Here is a 17,766-nt window from a genome sequence, read left to right as displayed (position 1 = left end):
ATCCTCACTTCTATAATAATTATCATTGTAGGGGCAAGTAATGGTTTGGAGCCCTGATGATGCAGTGGTTAAGAGCACGGCTGCTAACCAAAAGGCCGGCAGTTCGAATCCACCAGCCAGTCCTTAGAAACCCTATGGGGCAGCTCTGCTCTGTCCTATAGAGCTGCTATGAGTTGGAATGGACTTGACAGCAACATGTTTGGTTTTTGGTTTTCAGTGATGGTTCAATGTGTCGTAGGGGAAAAAACATCACAAAGTTTAGTAAAGCAAAAAGAAAGTTTTATTCAGCATATATTCAAAAAAGACAAAAGTTGAGAAGCAGAGAAGTATGCTGCCCGAGCTAATGTCTGCCCCAATCCAAGGAAATGGTACAGAACAGACAAAGGTGGGAAAAGGAACAAGCATGCTACCACAGCCATGTCTATCCAAGTCCAAAGAATATTATAGAATCATCAGTATATATTAACACTACAAAATGGGCAAAACCATTGAAAGCTTCACCTTTTCACAGATTGGCTAGAAACTGTGATCTTACATTTTGAATTGTCCCTCTGAACAATCATTGGTACAGGTTTCAGTCACAACAGTCCGGAGTGTCTTCACTGGTCCAATAGATTTCTATTCACTAAATGTTAATAGAAAAAGATAAGAGTGGAAAGTCTTTTGTATTTTGGCTTATGTGAAAGTTTCCCTAAAAGATATTTTCCAAGATTATTCTATCTATTGTCTTTATACCTCAGGGCCTGGTTGATGTGTCCTTGTGAGTCCTTGTGAGCCCTTGTGAGCCCAGCTCCAGCTGCGTCACATTCTCTATGCTCAAGGACAAGGATTAATGACTCCAATATTATTTCCTAAATCAAATGGTAGAATTCTTACCTTCCATATGAGAGAGCTAGATTAATTCCTGGCCAGTGTATGTCTCTCAGTGGAGGCTTGCATGTTGCTGTGATGCTGAACAGGTTTCAGTGGAGCTTCCAGACTAAGTGAGACTAGGAGGAAAGGCCTGGCAATCTACTTATGAAAATCAGCCAGTGAAAACCCTATGGATCACAGTGGTTCAATCTGCAGTAGATCATGGGGATGACACAGGACTGCACAGCCTTTTTTCTCTTCACGTGGGGTTGCCATGAGTCAGGGGCCCACTGCATGGCAGTTTAGAACAGCAACATCATTACAAACCCATGTTAAAAAGTTTCCAGAAGCAAAGCTTCAAAGCTGAAGGTTTTGGATCTGAAACCCTTGATTTTGTATATATGTCAGTTTTGGTTACATAAAAAAAAAAAACTGTAACTAGGATAATAAGGCATTTGTACAGACTGACAGTCTAGATAAATTTTGACTGTGCTAAGAATTTAAGTTGGCTGAGAATCAGCTAACAAATGAGAAAACACTTTAACATTTTTATTTTCAGGCAGCTAAACTGAACATTATTTAAGTAACAATCAGTCAGCAAAGTAGTTATCTCTCCAGCATGATTACTTCCCGTCATTTTGTGTGTGGCATTGTACTAGATACAGTGGGAACGTGGAGAACGTAGAGGACATTTTATAAATGGAGGTGATTCCTTACGTGCAAAACTTTTATAACCTTAACCAAGAATGTGAACAAGCACATAGTTAAAATAACTAATGCATGAGCAAAATTATTTACATACTTGTTGAATTGATACCAAAGAGAAAGAAAAGACTTAGCATTGCTTCAAAAGTCAGCTGAGATAAAAATTCCGGAATGAAATATTTACATGCTTCGTTATAGCACCACTTACCAAAGCTGTTAAAATGCCTTTCTGTTATATGTCTCAGTCTGTGTTGGTGCTCAGACAGGCGGTGCCTATGGACAGCTTTATATATAGTACATGACCTTTATGGACACCACTAAACGTAATATAGTTTTTATTTAGGATAGCTTGAAACAGCACAATTAGCTGCAAGAAATCATGCATCATAGTAACCGTAAGTTGTATGTGTATTAAAAATATTGCATCCCCCATTGCTCTAAGAATGATAAAATTAGAAACAAAACAAAACCATTAGCCCTTTAAAAGAGCTTCAAGTTTGCTTATTAATTTGTTATCACTTACTGGAAATGAATAGTACTATAGTGTCAGCTTATTACTGATATAAGCGAAATCTAATACTGTTATAGCAGACTTGGTATGTTTGGGAGGTTCAGGTATTTTAAATGCTTTTAGTTTAAAGTTAATTTATGTTCAATGTTGTCGTTATTAGTTCCCATCAAGTCTAGTCCAACTCATAACAACCCCACATGTGGAGTAGAACTGCTCCATAGGGTTTTCAAGGCTGTGACCTTTTAGAAGCAGATTGCCAAGGTTGTCTTCCGAGGTGCTTCTGGGTGGGTTCAAACTGCCAACGTTTTGGCTACTAGTTGGGCCGTTTGGGTCACCCAGCGACCTTTGTTCCGTCTTAATACTTCATAAATTACTTGAATCCTACATCATGCAAAAGTCAGATTTATTCAAATCCAAGGTGCTTTTCTTTATGTCTCACAGTTGACTCCCCACACCCCCAGGGCCCCTGTTAGTATTCAGCATTCTCCTGACAATCCTGTTTTATAAAATTCCCAGTCTAGATAAGCAGAGTTGTTATGCTGGAAAGTTCAGGTGACTTTTTAATCTCCAGAAGATTCATGTGGTATTGGGTGGAATTCATTCCAGTCAATACTGATTTCTAGTCAATACTTTCAGAAGCTCTTTTATTTTCATTCCTATAGAAAATATTAACAGATTTTAACTATGAAAATGTGGAAAGTGAAAGAAATCAAGTAGTAAATACCATAGATTACAATTTTTTTTTTCTTTTTAAGTTCTGAAGCCTGAATCCAACCAAAACCAAACCCATTGCCATTGAGTTGATCCCAACTCATAGTGACCCTGTAGGACAGAGTAGAACTGCCCTATGGAGTTTCCAAGGAGAGCCTGGTGGATTTGAACTGCCAGCCTTTTGGTTAGCAGCCATAGCACTTAACCACTACACCACCAGGATTTCCAAAGCTTGAATCCAAAAACCAAAAACCAAACCCACTGCCATCGAGTCGATTCCGACTCATAGTGACTCTATAGGACAGAGTAGAACTGCCCCATAGAGTTTCCAAGGAAAGCCCGATAGATTTGAACTGCCGACCTCTTGGTTAGCAGCTGTAGCACTTAACTAGTACACTACCAGGATTTCCAAAGCAAAAATAAGCCAAAACCAAACACAGTGCCATCAAGTCGATTCCGACTCAAAGCACGAATAGAGAACACGAATATAGCTCAGCGATATGGTTCTTGTTTCATGGATTTCAGTGTAAAGGGTTTCAGTAATGTGGCCTTCTATGAAACAGTTTTCCCAGTGGGGAAAAGGCTGTCAGGTTGTGAATCAGGCCTTTGGATTATATCCATCTATGAAAGGATAGTATATTGTGATGCTTAGACTAAATTCTAAAACGTAGCCAGTCTTAATAGACATTTTAATGAATTGACCACTAAAACCAGGTAGAACATAAAATCAGTCTTCATTTCAGACTCTAATTAGGCAATGAAAGCTGCGATTTTGGATTCATATACAAGAAACAGTTATGAAAAGCCCATTCTTTTTTTTAGCGTAAGAAACCCTATGGGGCAGTTCTGCTCTATCCTGTAGAGTTGCTATGAGTTGTAATCAAGTCAATGGGATACAACAACATATATATAATCTTATTTGAAAATGATGTCAAAATGCCACATTTGAGGCCCTTCTTGAACAGGAGAACAAGGCCAAATGGCTGTCCTCATAATGGCTTCTCTTGTCCTCTGGGCTCTGGGAGCAAAAGGATCTGGATTCTAGGCTAGAAGTTGAAATTCCTCCTTTGCATCTGACTTGTTACTCACTTTGGCTTTAGATAATTCCATCTTTCTCTCTCTTTTTACACCAATTTTTTGAAGTGTAACATACCTACAGAAAAGGGAACATATCCTAAGTGTGGTTTGAAGGATTTTTTGTAACTCAGATATACCTGTTCAGCCAGTACCTACATCAAGGAACAGAACATTATTGGCATCCCAGTAGCCTACCTTGAGCCTTCTTTATTATTTTCTCCATAAAGTTAGCCACTACCCTGATTATAACAGCATAGAGTGGTTTTTCCTGGGTTATTTTTTCCCCTTTAAGTAAATTGAACCTTAAAGAATGTACTTTTTTGGTGTGTTTCAACTTCTTTTATTTTCATCCATATTGTTTTAGGCAGTTGTAGATCATTATTGTTGTGTGATATACACTTGTGCGAATATGTCACAATTTGCTCATCTTTTCTACTGTTGATAGGATTTTTGGGTAGCTTCAGTTTGGGCATTTTATAAATAATAATCCTGTGAATATTCAAGTGTAGGTCTTTTGAGTTGTTTGTCATTTTATATTGATTTGTAGGAATTCTTAATATATTCTGGCTACAAATCCTTTCTCAGATATGTGTATTGTGAGTATCTTCCTCTGGATTGCATTTTTACTTTTGTAATGGTTTCTTTTGATAAAGAAGTTTGTACATTTAAGATAATCTAAATGATCACATTTATCTCTTTAGAGTTCGTACTTTTTATAACCTGTTTAAGAAATCTTTGCCTTTTGTATGAGACCACTATTATAAAAACTCATGGAAAGATTTATACACAGAAAGAAACATTCTTTCATGGTTATTAGGTAGAGGAGCGGTGGGGAGGGAAAGACACTAACCAGATGATAGATAAGTGATAACTTTGGTGAAGGGTAAGACAGTACACAATACTGGGCAATCCAGCACAACTTGACCAAGGCAAGGTCATGGAAGCTTCATAAACACATCTAAACTCCCTGAGGGACTGAATTACTGGGCATCTTTTGATTTCTTGACTGCTGCTTCTGTGGGTGTTGACTGTGGATCCAAGTAAAATGAAATCCTTGACAACTTCAATCTTTTCTGCATTTATCATAATGTTGCTTATTGATCTAGTTGTGAGGATATTTGTTTTCTTTATGTTGAGGTGTAATCCATACTGAAGGCTGTGGTCTTTGATCTTCATCAGTAAGTGCTTCAAGTCCTGTTCACTTTCAGCAAGCAGGGATGTGTCATCTGCACAATGCAGGTTATTAATGAGTCTTCCTCCAATCCTGATGCCCGTTCTTCTTCATATACTCCACTTTCTCAGATTATTTGCTTGGCATACAGATTGAATGAGAGTAGCTAAAGTGAAAGGAAGAAATGATGAAGTAAAAGAGCTGAACAGATTTCAAAGGGTGGCTCAAGAAGACAAAGTAGGTATTGTAATAACATGGGCAAAGACCTGGAGATAGGAAACCAAAGGGGAAGAACAGGCTTGGCATTTCTCAACCTGAAGGAACTGAAGAATATTCAAGCCTCAAGTTGCAATATTAATATATTCTACTGGGAAAATATTAAACAATGCAGGAAGCATCAAAGGAAGATGGAAGGAATATACAAAGTCACTATACCAAAAAGAATTAGTTGATGTTCAGCCATTTCAGGAGGTAGCATATGGTCTGGAGCCGATAGTACTGAAGGAAGAAGACCAAGCTGCACTGAAGGCATTGGTGAAAAACAGCACTTCAGGAATTGATAGAATACCAATTGAGATGTTTCAACAAATGGATGCAGCACTGTAAATACTCACTCATCTATGCCAAGAAATTTGGAAGACAGCTACCTGGCCAACAGACTGGAAGAGATCCGAATTTATGCCTATTCCCAAGAAAAGCTATCCAACCAACTGTGGAACAATATCATTAATATTACACGCAAGCAAAATGCTACTGAAGATCATTCAAAAGCGGCTACAACAGTACATCAACAGGGAACTGCCAGAAATTCAGGCCGGATTCAGAAGAGGACATGGAACCAGGGATATCATTGCTGATATCAGATGGATACTAGCTGAAAGCAGAGACTACCAGAAGGATGTTTACCTGTGTTTTATTGACTATGCAAAGGCATTCAACTGTATGGATCATAACAAATTATGAATAACATTGCAAAGAATGGGAATTCCAGAACACTTAATTATGCTCATGAGGAACCTGTACGTAGATCAATAGGCAGTTGTTCCGACAGAACAAGGGGATACTGCATGGTTTAAAGTCAGGAAAGGTGTGTGTCAAGGTTGTATCCTTTCACCATACCTATTCAATCTGTATGCTGAGCAAATAATCTGAGAAGCTGGACTATATGAGGAAGAATGGGGCATCAGCATTGGAGGAAGACTCATTTACAACCTGCGTTGTGCAGGTGACACAACCCTGCTTGCTGAAAGTGAAGAGGACTTGAAGCACTTGAATATCAAAGACCACAGCCTTCAGTATGAATTACACCTCAACATAAAGAAAACAAAAATCCTCACACCTGGACCAGTAAGCAACATCATTATAAACAGAGAAAAGATTGAAGTTGTCAAGGATTTCATTTTGCCTGGATCCACAATCAACACCCACGGAAGCAGTGGTCAAAAAATCAAAAGATGCATTGCATTAGGCAGATCTGCTGCAAAGGACTTCTTTAAAGTGTTAAAAAGCAAAGATGTCACCTTGAAGACCAAGGTGTGCCTGACCCAAGCCATAGTATTTTCAGTCCCATCATATATATGTGAAAGCTGGACAGTGAATAAGGAAGACGAAGAAGGATTGACACCTTTGAATTGTGGTGTTGGTGAAGAATAGTGAATATACCATGGACTGCCAAAAGAACGAATAAATCTGTCTTGGAAGAAGTACAGCCAGAATGCTCCTTAGAAGCAAGGATGGCGAGACTGCATCTTTCATACTTTGGACATGTTGTCAGGTGGGATCAGTTCTGGGAGGAGGACATCATGCTTGGTAAAGTGCAGGGTCAGTGGAAAAGAGGAAGACCCCCAATGAGATGGATTGACACAGTGGCTGCAACAATGGGCTCAAGCACAACAATGATCCTGTGGATAGTGCAGGACCAGGCAGTGTTTTGTTCTGTGGTATGTAGGGTCACTGTGAGTTGGAAGTGGCTCAACAGCACCTAACAACAACAGCAACAAACTAGACCAAGTTGAAGTACCAGAACTGCCTTGGTATACTGTAGAAGAAGGTATCCAAAGGCTTAGGGAAATTGACATATTAGAGTGGATTTATCAGGCTAGAGTCACAGAGCTACCCATACTGTAGCATTTAGCAAGACTGAGTAGTATTCCATTGTATGTATATACCACATTTTATCTATTCACCTGTTGATGGGCATTTAGGTTGTTTCCACCTTTTGGCTATTACGAATAGTGCTGCAATGAATAGTGGTGTACAAGCCTCTTTTTGCATCTGTGCTTTCAAGTCCTTTGGGTATATACCTTGGAGTGAAATTGCTGGGTGATATGGTAGTTCTATTTTTAGTTTTTTGAGGAACCACCACACTGTTTTCTACAATTGCTGTACCATTCTGTTTCCCCACCAGCAATGAGTAAGGATTCCAATTTCCTCACATTCTCACCAACGTTCGTTATTTTATTTATTTAAATCTTAGCCACCTGTGATGGTTAAGATTGTGTGTCGACTTGGCTGGGCCACGATCCTCAGTGTTTTGGCAGTCATATAGTGTAGTAATCACTTCCCTGTTGAGATTGGAAATGTGATTACCCCAATGACGGGATCTGCTGGGAGTAGCCAATCAGTTGAAAGGGAGTTTCCTTGGGAGTGTGCCTGCACTGAATATAAGTGGACTTTCTGGCAAGGCTCAGGGGCTTTTTGCTTGTGCTGGAACCTGCAGCTGCTCCTGTTTGTCTGACCTCTGGTTCTTGGGACTTGAGTTAGCAGTTTACCTGCAGTCTTACTTGCCGATCTTGGGATTCATTGATCTTTGCAGCCTGTGAGCAACAACCCTGCTCTCTGACCTGCTGATCTTGGGTTTGCCAGCCCCTGTGGCTACGAGAGTCGGGAGAAGACTCTATCCTGACCCACAGACATGGGACGTACCAGCCTCTACAACCACGTGGGCCATTTCCTAGATAAAAATCTCTCTCTCTATATATATTTATATGGTTTATTGGTTTTGTTTCTCTAGAGAATCCGGCCTAAGATACCATCCTAGTGGGAGTGAAATGATATCTCATTGTGGTTTTGATTTGCATCTCTCTGATGGCTAATGATGAAGAGCATGTTTTCATGTGTTGGGTGGTCGTTTGAATATTCTCTTTTGTGAAATGTCTATTCAAGTCCTCTGCCTATTGGGTTATTTGTCTTTTTGTTGTTAAGTTGTTGAAGTTTTATATATATTTTGGTTACTAGATTCTTGTTGGATATATGGTTTCTGAAGATATTCTCCCAGTCATTAGCTTGTCTTTTCACTTTTTTGGTAAAGTCTTTTGATGAAAAAAGGTTTTAATTTTTTCGAGGACCCAATTTATTGTGTCTTTTGCTGTTTGTGCTTTTGTTACTATATTAGATAATCCATTTTTAAAAGCTAGGCCTGATAGCATTGCCCCTTCATTTTCTTCAAAGATTTTTATGGTTTTATTTGGCACTTAGGTCCTTAATCCATTTGGACATTGTTTTTGTGTATTGTATGAGGTATGGGTCCTGTTTCATCTTTCTTCATGTGAAAATCCAATTTTCCTAACACCGTTTATTGAAGAGAATCTTCTTTCCCCATCAAATGAACTTAGCACCCTTCTCTGAAATTGGTTGACCATAGATGTATGGGTTTATTTTTGTACTCCCAATTCTGTTCCATTGGTCTATGTATCAGTTGCTATACAAGTACTAGGCTGTTTTGATTACTGTAGCTGTACTAAAAAAACCAAAAAACAAAACCCATTGCCAACAAGTCGATTCTGACTTGTAGCTGTATGTTTTAAAATCAGGAAGTATTAGTCCTCCTACTTTGTTCTTCTCTTCCAATGTTGTTTTAGCTATTCAGGGCCTCTTGCCATTCCATATAAAGTTGAGATTTTTTTTTCCTGTTCTGTAAAGAAGGCTGTTGGAATTTTGATTGGGATTGTGTTGAATCTGTAGATCATTTTGGGTAGTATTGACATCTTAACAATATTAGATCTTCCAATCCTTGAATGTGGAGCATCTTTCCATTTAAGTCTTCTTTAATCTGTTTCAGCAGTGTTTTATAGTATAAGTTCTTCATGTCCCTGGTTATATTTATTCCTAGGTATTTTATTCTCTTAGATGCTATTGTAAATGAAATTGTTTCCCTAATTTCCCTTTTAGATTTCTCATTGCTGGTGTATAGAAACCCAACTGATTTTTATTTGTTGACCTTGTATTGTGCAACTTTGCTAAATTCTCCTATTAGCTCTAGAAGTTTTCTTGTGGACTCTTTGGGGTTTTCTGTATACAGGATCATATCATCCATGAGTAGAGATAATTTTACTTCTTTTTTCTAATCTGTATAAAAAAAAAAAGTATACCTTTTATTTATTTAGTGTTTTCTTGTCTTAGTTGCTCTGGCTAGGACTTATAATACAACATTGAATAGAAGTGGTGAGAGCGGACACCCTTGTCTTGTTCTCGATTTCAAGGGGAAAGCGCTCAGCCTTTCTCCATTAAGTATAATGTTGGCTGTTGGCTTTTCACATATGCCCTTAATCATTCTGAGGAATTTTCTTTCTATTCCAAGCTTTTTTGGAATTTTCATCAAGAAAGAGTGTTAGATTTTATCAAATGCTTTTTCTGCATCCATAGAGATGATCATGTTGTTCTTTTCCTTTGTTCTATTGATGTACTGTATTATGTTTATTGATTTTCTAATGTTGAACCATCTCTGCATTCCTGAAATAAAGCCCACTTTGTCATGGTGTATGACTCTTTTAATATACTGTTGAGTTTTGTTTGATAGTACTTCGTTGAGGATTTTTCCATCTATATTTGTAAGAGATACTGACCTGTAGTTTTCTTTTCTTGTGGTGTCTTTGTGTGGTTTTGGTATCAGGGTTATGTTTGCTTTATAGAGTGAATTAGGGAGTAGTTTAAATTGGATGGGTGTCAGTTCTTCTCTAAATGTTTCGTAAAATTCCCCAGTGAAGCCACCTGATCTAGGACTCTTTGTTGTTGTTGGGAGGTTTGTGATCACTGATTCAATCTCTTCACTTGTTATGGGTCTGTTGAGACTTTCTGTTTCCTCTTGGGTCAGTTTGGGTAGGTTGTGTGCTTCTAAGAATTTGTCCATTTCATCTAGGTTATCCAGTTTGTTGCCATACAATTGTTCATAATATTCTGTCATAATTCTCTTTACTTCTATCAGGTCAGTTGTAATGTCCCCTCTTTCATTTCTTATTTTGATTATTTGCATCTTTTCTTTATCAGTCTAGCTACAGGTTTATCAATTTCATTGATCTTTTTGAAGAATCATCTAGTTTTATTGATTCTATTTTTTTGCTTTTGATTTTATTTATTTGATTGTGTTTATTTCTGCTCTGATCTTTGTTATTTCCTTTCTTCTGGTAGATTTAGGCACAGTTAGCTCTTCTCTTCCTAGTTCCTGAAGTTGTCAAGTTAGGCTGTTGATTTGAGATCTTTCTTCTTTTTTCTTGTAGGTATTTATTCTATAAGTTTTCCTGTGAGTACTGCCTTTCCTACATCCCATATGTTTTGGTATGTTGTACATTCATTTTCATTTGACTCTAAGAAATTTGTGATTTTCTTGTGATTTCTTCCTCAATCCATTGGTAGTTTAATAGTGTGTGGTTTAATTTCCATATGTTTGTGTATTTTCCAGCTTTTTTTTTTTTTTCCTGTTATTGATTTCTAACTTCACTCTGTTGTGGTCAGAAAAAATACTTTGTATAGTTTCAGTCTTATAAAATTTATCAAGACTTGCTTTGTGACTTAACATGTGGTCTGTCCTGGAGAATGATTCATGTGCACTGGAGTAGAACATATATTGTCCTGTTGTTATGTGGAATGTTCTATATACGCCTGTTAAGTCTAGTTGGTTTATAGTGTCATTCAGGTCCTCTGTTTCCTTGTTGATCTTCTTTCTAGATGTTCTGTCCTATGTTGAAAATGGTGTGTTTAAGTTTCCAACTATTGTTGTAGTGCTCTCTACCTCCCCCTTCAATTCTTTCAGTATCTGCTTTATATATTTAGGTGCTCTGATGTTTGGCACATATATATTTATGATTTTTAAATCTTCTTGACTAATTGACCCTTTTATCACTATTATAATGTCCATCTTTATCTCTTTTAACAGATTTCATCTTAAAGTCTAATTTATCTGATATTAAGATTGCCACCTGTTATAGATTGAATTGTGTCCCCCCAAAATGTGTATCAACTTGGTTAGGCCATGATTCCCAAGTATTGTGTGGTTGTCCACTGTTTTGTGATGTGATTACCCTGTGCGTTATAAATCTTAACCTCTATGATGTTAATGAAGCAGGATTAGATGCAGTTATGTTAATGAGGCAGGACTCAATCCACGGGATTAAGTAGTATCTTGAGTCAATATCTTTTGAGATATAAAACAGAGAATTGAGCAGAGAGGAAGGGGACCTTATTATCACCAAAGAAGGAGAGCCAGGAGTGTGTGTGTCCTTCGGACCCGGGGTCTGTGCACTGAGAAGCTCCTAGACCAGGGGAATATTGATGACAGTGGCCTTCCCCAAGAAGTGACAGAGAGAGAAAGCCTTCCTCTAGAGCTGGAACCCTGAATTCAGACTTCTAGCCTCCTAAACTGTGAGAGAATAGACTTCTGTTTGTTAAAGCCATCCACGTGTGGTATTTCTGTTATGACAGCACTAGATAACTAAGACACCACCCAGCTCTCTTTTGATTATTATTTGCATGGAATATTTTTTTCTATCCTTCCACTCTCAACCTATTTGTGACATTGGGTCTAAGATGTGTCTCTTATAAACAGGGTATAGTTGGATCATGCCTTTTTTTTTTTTTTTTTTAATCTATTCTGCCACTCTCTGCTTTTTGATTGGAGCATTTAGTCCATTTCTTTCAGTGTAATTACTGATAAGAAGTGACTGACTTCTGCCATTTTGTTATTTGTTTTTTTGTGTGTGTGTCTTAAGCTTTATTCATCTTTTCCTTTATTACTGCTTGCTTTTGTGTTTTGTCGGTTTATTGTAGTAAGCCATTTTGGCTCCCTTCTCCATTCTTTTTGTGAATGTTTTTTAGATATTTTCTTAGTGGTTACCATAAATATTTCATGTAAGAGCTTGTACTTATAACATTCTAGGATATGTTGGTACCAGCTTAACTTCAGTAACATACAAGAAGTTCTGTATCTGTCCTATTCCTCTACCCTCCTTTTGTTGTTATCACTGATTATATCTTTATATTTCTTGTGCCCTGTAACATAATTTTATCCTTGCTTTTTATATATTTGTTATTAAGAAACAGGAAGGGCAATACAATTAGAATTATCAAGCATGAATATCTTATTACTAGCCCTTATACTTGTCCATGAATTTCCCTTTATTAGGGATCTTTCTTTTTTATATATAGCTTTGAATTACTTTCTAGTATCTTTTCCCTTCTTACAGAGCTCCCATTAGTATTTTTTGTTGGGCCAGTCTGTTGGATATGAACTCTTTCAGCTTCTGTTTAGCTGGGAATGTTTTAATTTCACCCACATTCTTGAAGGATAGTTTTGCCGAGTATAGTATTCTTGGTTGACAGTCCCCCCCTCTCCTTTTGAGCACTTTGAATATATTATTCCATTGTCTTCTGGCCTCCAGTGTTTCTGAGGAGAAATTGACACTTAGTGTTATTGGGGATCCTTTGTATACGTGACTCTTTGCTTCTCTCCCACTGCTTTCAGGATTCTTTCTTTATCTGTACTTTTTGAGAGCCTGACTATGACGTATCTTGGCGTAGATCTCTTTGGGTTTATCGTGCTTGGGGTTCTTTGAGCTTCTTGGATTTGTAGACTCATGTCCTTCATTAGATTGGGGAGATATTCTGTCATTAGTTCTTCAAATATTCTGTTCTTTTCTCTCTCTCATCTCCTTCTAGAATTTCCATGTTGTGCATATTAGGTCTCTTGTTGTTGTCACATAATTCCATTAAACCGTGCTCAGCCTTCTTTAGCCTCTGTTCTTGTTGCCCTTCAGTCTCTGTAATTTTAGCTATCTTATCCTCCAATTCACTGATTCTTCTGCCTGATTAAATCTTTTGGTGAGTCCTTCTGTTGTGTTATTGTCCCTTTCAGTTACAACATTTCTGTTTTTTAGATCCTTGTTTTGTTCTCATAAAGAGAACAAAAAAAAACCCACCCAAACCCACTGCTGTCGAGTTGATTCCAACTCATATCGACCCTATAGGACAGAGTAGAACTGCCCCATAGAATTTTCAAGGAGCGCCTGGTGGATTCAAACTGCCGACCTTTTGGTTAGCAGCCATAGCACTTAACCACCTATGAGTCGGAATTGACTCGATGGCAGTGGGTTTGTGGTTTTTGTTTTGTTCTTGTATCTTTTAGCTCTTTGTCTATGTTTTCCCTTAGGTCTTTAACTATGTTTAATATTGTTGTATTATATTCTTCCGTTTTTTTTTCATTATTCAGTCATCTCTAGATGCACTTTCATTCCGTTTGTCATGTTCCTTGGATGGGTCATTGTGTCTCTTTTCTTTGTGTGTCTTATGATTTTTTGTTGGGGCATTGGATTTTTGGAGGGTGTTAACTTCCTCAGTCCTCCCCAGTAGTTGGTGGTTTTGCCCACACTGCTTTATTCAAAAAACACTTAGGTGAGCAGAGCCTACAGCCTTTGCTTACTGTTTCCTCTCCTTCTCTGTGATAACTCCTTTTCCTTCTCTGGTTTAATTAGGATTTGAAAGTTCCAGATCTCCGTCCTCAACTTTCAATCTCTCCCAAACACACCAGAAAACATGTTGTGATCAATCCATTCACCAGCGACCACTACCCCTCAGGCAAGATATTGTGTACTAATCAATCTGTTCATTAGGGGGTACAGTCCTCTCTCTCAGGTATTACTCCTTTTCTTTCTCTGTTTCTGCGACCACCTTTTCAGTCAGAGAAGCTACACCCAGTGAACCCCCTTTGGGGCTGGGTGTTGCCCTCAGTTTTGCCTGAAGCTTCCTTCCCTGCTCTGTAGGGCTGCTTTTATCTGAGCTGCCTTTCAGGGGAAGTATGAGCAGACTTTCCTCTGTTTCAAGAGGAGGAAGGGCTGGCACTCCTCAGAAGAACCTTGTTGTTGTGTTGGTTTCAGAGCCCCAGTGGCCCTGTGGTGGTTGTGGGGGGCAGTCTCCTCTTGGGTGACCCTCCTTCTGGCTCCACTGTAGGGAACCTTCTGTAGGAGTTTGAATCAGTCTAGCAGCTGACAGTCACTGGGTAGGGGAGGAATTGTCATGCTCTTAATGGACTCCCAGGGTGGTCTGCCTTGTTGCTATCACAGCCTGCCCCATAGCATGTTGGCTGTGGGTGTGGTCTCCACTCAAGGTGCCTGCTTCCTAGCACACAGCAGCCTTAGTCAGCAGCCCTTAGCACTGATTGGAAGGAGAAGGAGACAGACCCAAGTTGATCTCCAGGAAAGTCGGTCCTGTTGGTTTCAGAGGACTGAGCTATCGGGTGCACAGGAAGACAGGAAGGATGCTCTGACTATGGGAGTAGACACCACTCCAAGGACCTTTTGTGGCAGTTTGTAACACCCTGGCAACCAGCAGTTACCAACTGAAGGAGGGGATGTCATGTTCTGGTCAGAGGTCTGCCTTGCTGCTACCAGTACCACCCCAACCCCTGGTAGATTGTAGGCTGTGAATGCAGCCTCCACTCAAGATGCCTGCTTCCTAGCACACAGCAGCTTCAGACAATAGTCCTCAGTGCCAACTGGAAGTGGTGAGAGACTAACGCAAAATGACCCCCAGGGAGTTTTGTCCTCTGGGTTTCAGAGGCCTGAGCTATGGGGTTCCCAGAGAGGAAGGCAGAGTGCTGACTATGGGAGCAGATTCCACTCCAGGGGCCTTCTGTAGCACTTCACTGTAGGCTTGCAGGTGACAGTGTCCAGGTGGAGGAGGGGGTGTCATGCTCCAAATGGACCCCCAGGGAGGTCTCTCTACTTGCTATCAGAGTCTTCCATGTATTATGTTGGGTGTGAGTGTAATCTTCACTCAAGAGGCCTGATTCTCAGTACACAGCAGCCTCAGTCAGCAGCCCTCAACACTGACCAGAATGGGGAGCAGACAGACCTAAACTGACTTTCTGGGAGATTAGTCCTGTTGGTTTCAAAGACCTGAGCTATGGAGTATGCAGGGAGGCAGGTAGAGAGTTGACTATGAGAGCAGACTCCAATCCAGGGGCCTTCTGTAGCAATTCATATTAGGCTTGCAGCCAAAGTGTCCACGTGGGGGAAGTGCTGGTACACTCCAAAGGGGCTGCGGAGAAAGTCTACCTTATTGATTTTATATCAGAAGCTTGGGGTCTTGTCTCTTTGTAAAGGCAGGGGGTGTGGCGGTTAGGGAAACAGGTTCTTTTTCTGGGGCCACTTCCCCGCTTCTCAGTAGCCAGTGGCCTGCATGGCTGTTGGGAGGGGTAGGGACCATGGGAGAAGTGGTTTTCCTACCATATGCAACTCATTGTTGATTTGTTGATTCTTACCTGCCTGCAATTCTCCACTGCTTTCCTCTGCTTCCAATTCAGAGTGCCTCAAAGCTGAGTGCTGTTTCCTTGTATCTGTGGGGGAGGGTCAGAACGATGGTCTGTTTACGCTCTCATCTCCCCAGAATCCCCTTGGCCAATATATCTTTAATAATTTTTTTTCCTGTTACATTCTCTCTTTTATCTTCATCTGTGCCCTTATGTATGCAGAACCATTTGCTATTATCTAACAGGTTCTTGATGCTTTGTTCATCTTTTTCTATTTTTCGTAGTTGGTATTTTTGTTTGATCTATCTTCTTTTGCTTTTTTTTTTCCTCATTTCCACTCTGCCGTTAAGTCCATTTTTTAAAAAATTTTTTCAACATTGTATTTTTTAGTTCATAATTTCTATCTTTGGATCTTTTTTTAACATTTTAATTTCTGTGCTGATGTTTCATATCTTTTTATTCAACACTTTAAAACCCTAGATTTTTAGTTCCAACATATGGGCCATCTCAGGGTTGCTCTTAGTTTATTTTCTTTTCTATTGGCAATGTGTTCCTTTTTTTTTCACATGTTGGACACTTTTAAAATTGTATTCTAGAAATTATAAATGTCAATTTATCCAGTTCTGTTATTTTTCTCTGATGCATATTGTTTCTTTTGTTTAAACAGCCCATTGTCGTGCTGAATTTTGTGTGAGGTAAAATTATTTTACAGCTGGGGTGGGATAGCTCTATGCTTATCTTTTTAGATATTTGGAATCCAGATCCTTACGTTGGCCAAGATGAGGATGGTGGACTAACTAGTCATTTGTAACGTGCTGTTTTAAGTACAAAACTCCCCTGGAGGCACCCAAGGCTGGTTTGCTTCTTGATGAATTATCTTGGCATGATCAGTTAAACTGCCTGGTATAGTTTTTATATCCAGAAGGGTATAAAAGAAGCTGCTGGAAATTTAAGAGTAACTCTCCTGAAACCAAGATTTATCACGAAAATCTTGGTGATTCAATCCCTAGATGAAGCACATCTTTGCATGAATATAACAGACCCTGGGGAGGTGTGCCTGAAAGTCTCACAGACCCTCAGTGCTTGCCTGTATGTTCTTTTTCCAGCTGTACTGTATCCTTTACCTTTAATAAAAGTCTTACATGAGCATGCTCTGTGAAGTCTTACAAGTCCTTTCAATTATCTAACCTGTTATAACCCTTACAGAATTGAACTGAAAATCTGGTTCTTGGGTGACACCTTAATCTCTGTTAAGATCTATTACCACTGGCTAATACATTTTATGTCTGTTTCACTCATGTATGACTAAGGAGTCAGTCAGAGATGTGGGAAGATGGAATTTGGGGGTTGCCTTTCTGGCTTTTTTTGTTTCAGAATTTACCGACTCTCTTCCATGGCCAGTTTCCTGAGCTTCAGATTTCTGGTTCCCCAGGCCATTTTCCACTTAACCCCCCACCTCCCACCTCCAGCACCAAGTACACTTGGCCCCTGACTGAAAGTTGCAAAATATAAGGACCCACTTTATAAAATTCCACTCTTCCAAGCAAGTACACTCCACCAGTGTCTATCTTTTCTGTTTACTTTCCAGTGCCTTCAGATATTTGGCGTTTGTATCAAGTCCAGATTTTATGGTTGTTTTCTGTGGAGATTCAGTCTGGTTTGATCTTACTCCATCATTACTGAAAGTAGAACTTCTCTCATGAGATTTTTAAAATATTACCTGTTTTCATAAAAGTTGTTAAAAAATAAAAATACTATATTTCTCCTTGGCACACAAAATCTATTGCCAACCATGGCTAATGGAATGTCTCAGAACCATAGCATTAAAGGAAAAGCTGTCTTTTTCTAAGAATAATCAGAAAATCTGTTTTTCTTTTCAAGAAGAGATTACAAGGTAAGGATTAGTCAGAATAATTACCAAAAAAATGGGGTCAGTTACCTGCTAAGTGAAGCTAGATGGTCTAATGATGTATTTGACTCTCTCATTAAAGTCCTTGTATTATGGGGAATCAAATTTATGCCAAAGACAACTACAAAGAAAGATTGCTGTGTATAGTACATGAACATTTAATCCCCTTTTTTCTTTTCACCAGGGTTAATATGCTATCTCATTTAATCTTCAGAATCCTCCTAACAACCCAGCGAGGTAAGTATTATATACCCATGCAACAGATGTCCTGGTAAGTTAAGTCACTTGCCCAAAGTCACAGTACTTTGGATGTA

At 39.0% G+C, this 17,766-nt stretch overlaps 1 long non-coding RNA gene across 1 annotated transcript in view; it reads left to right on the top strand.

The window, feature by feature from the left end:
* The window catches only part of LOC126085084 (uncharacterized), a 24,995-nt gene extending 7,229 nt beyond the window's left edge, over nucleotides 1–17,766 (top strand). Inside the window, exon 3 of the long non-coding RNA XR_007519169.1 lies at nucleotides 17,637–17,766. This is a non-coding gene — a long non-coding RNA (uncharacterized LOC126085084). The remainder of the gene's footprint in view (nucleotides 1–17,636) is intronic.

Source organism: Elephas maximus, chromosome 1 (assembly GCF_024166365.1).
Source record: "Elephas maximus indicus isolate mEleMax1 chromosome 1, mEleMax1 primary haplotype, whole genome shotgun sequence".
NCBI classification, from domain to species: Eukaryota; Metazoa; Chordata; class Mammalia; order Proboscidea; family Elephantidae; genus Elephas; species Elephas maximus.
This window is presented reverse-complemented; position numbering and strand designations above follow the sequence as displayed.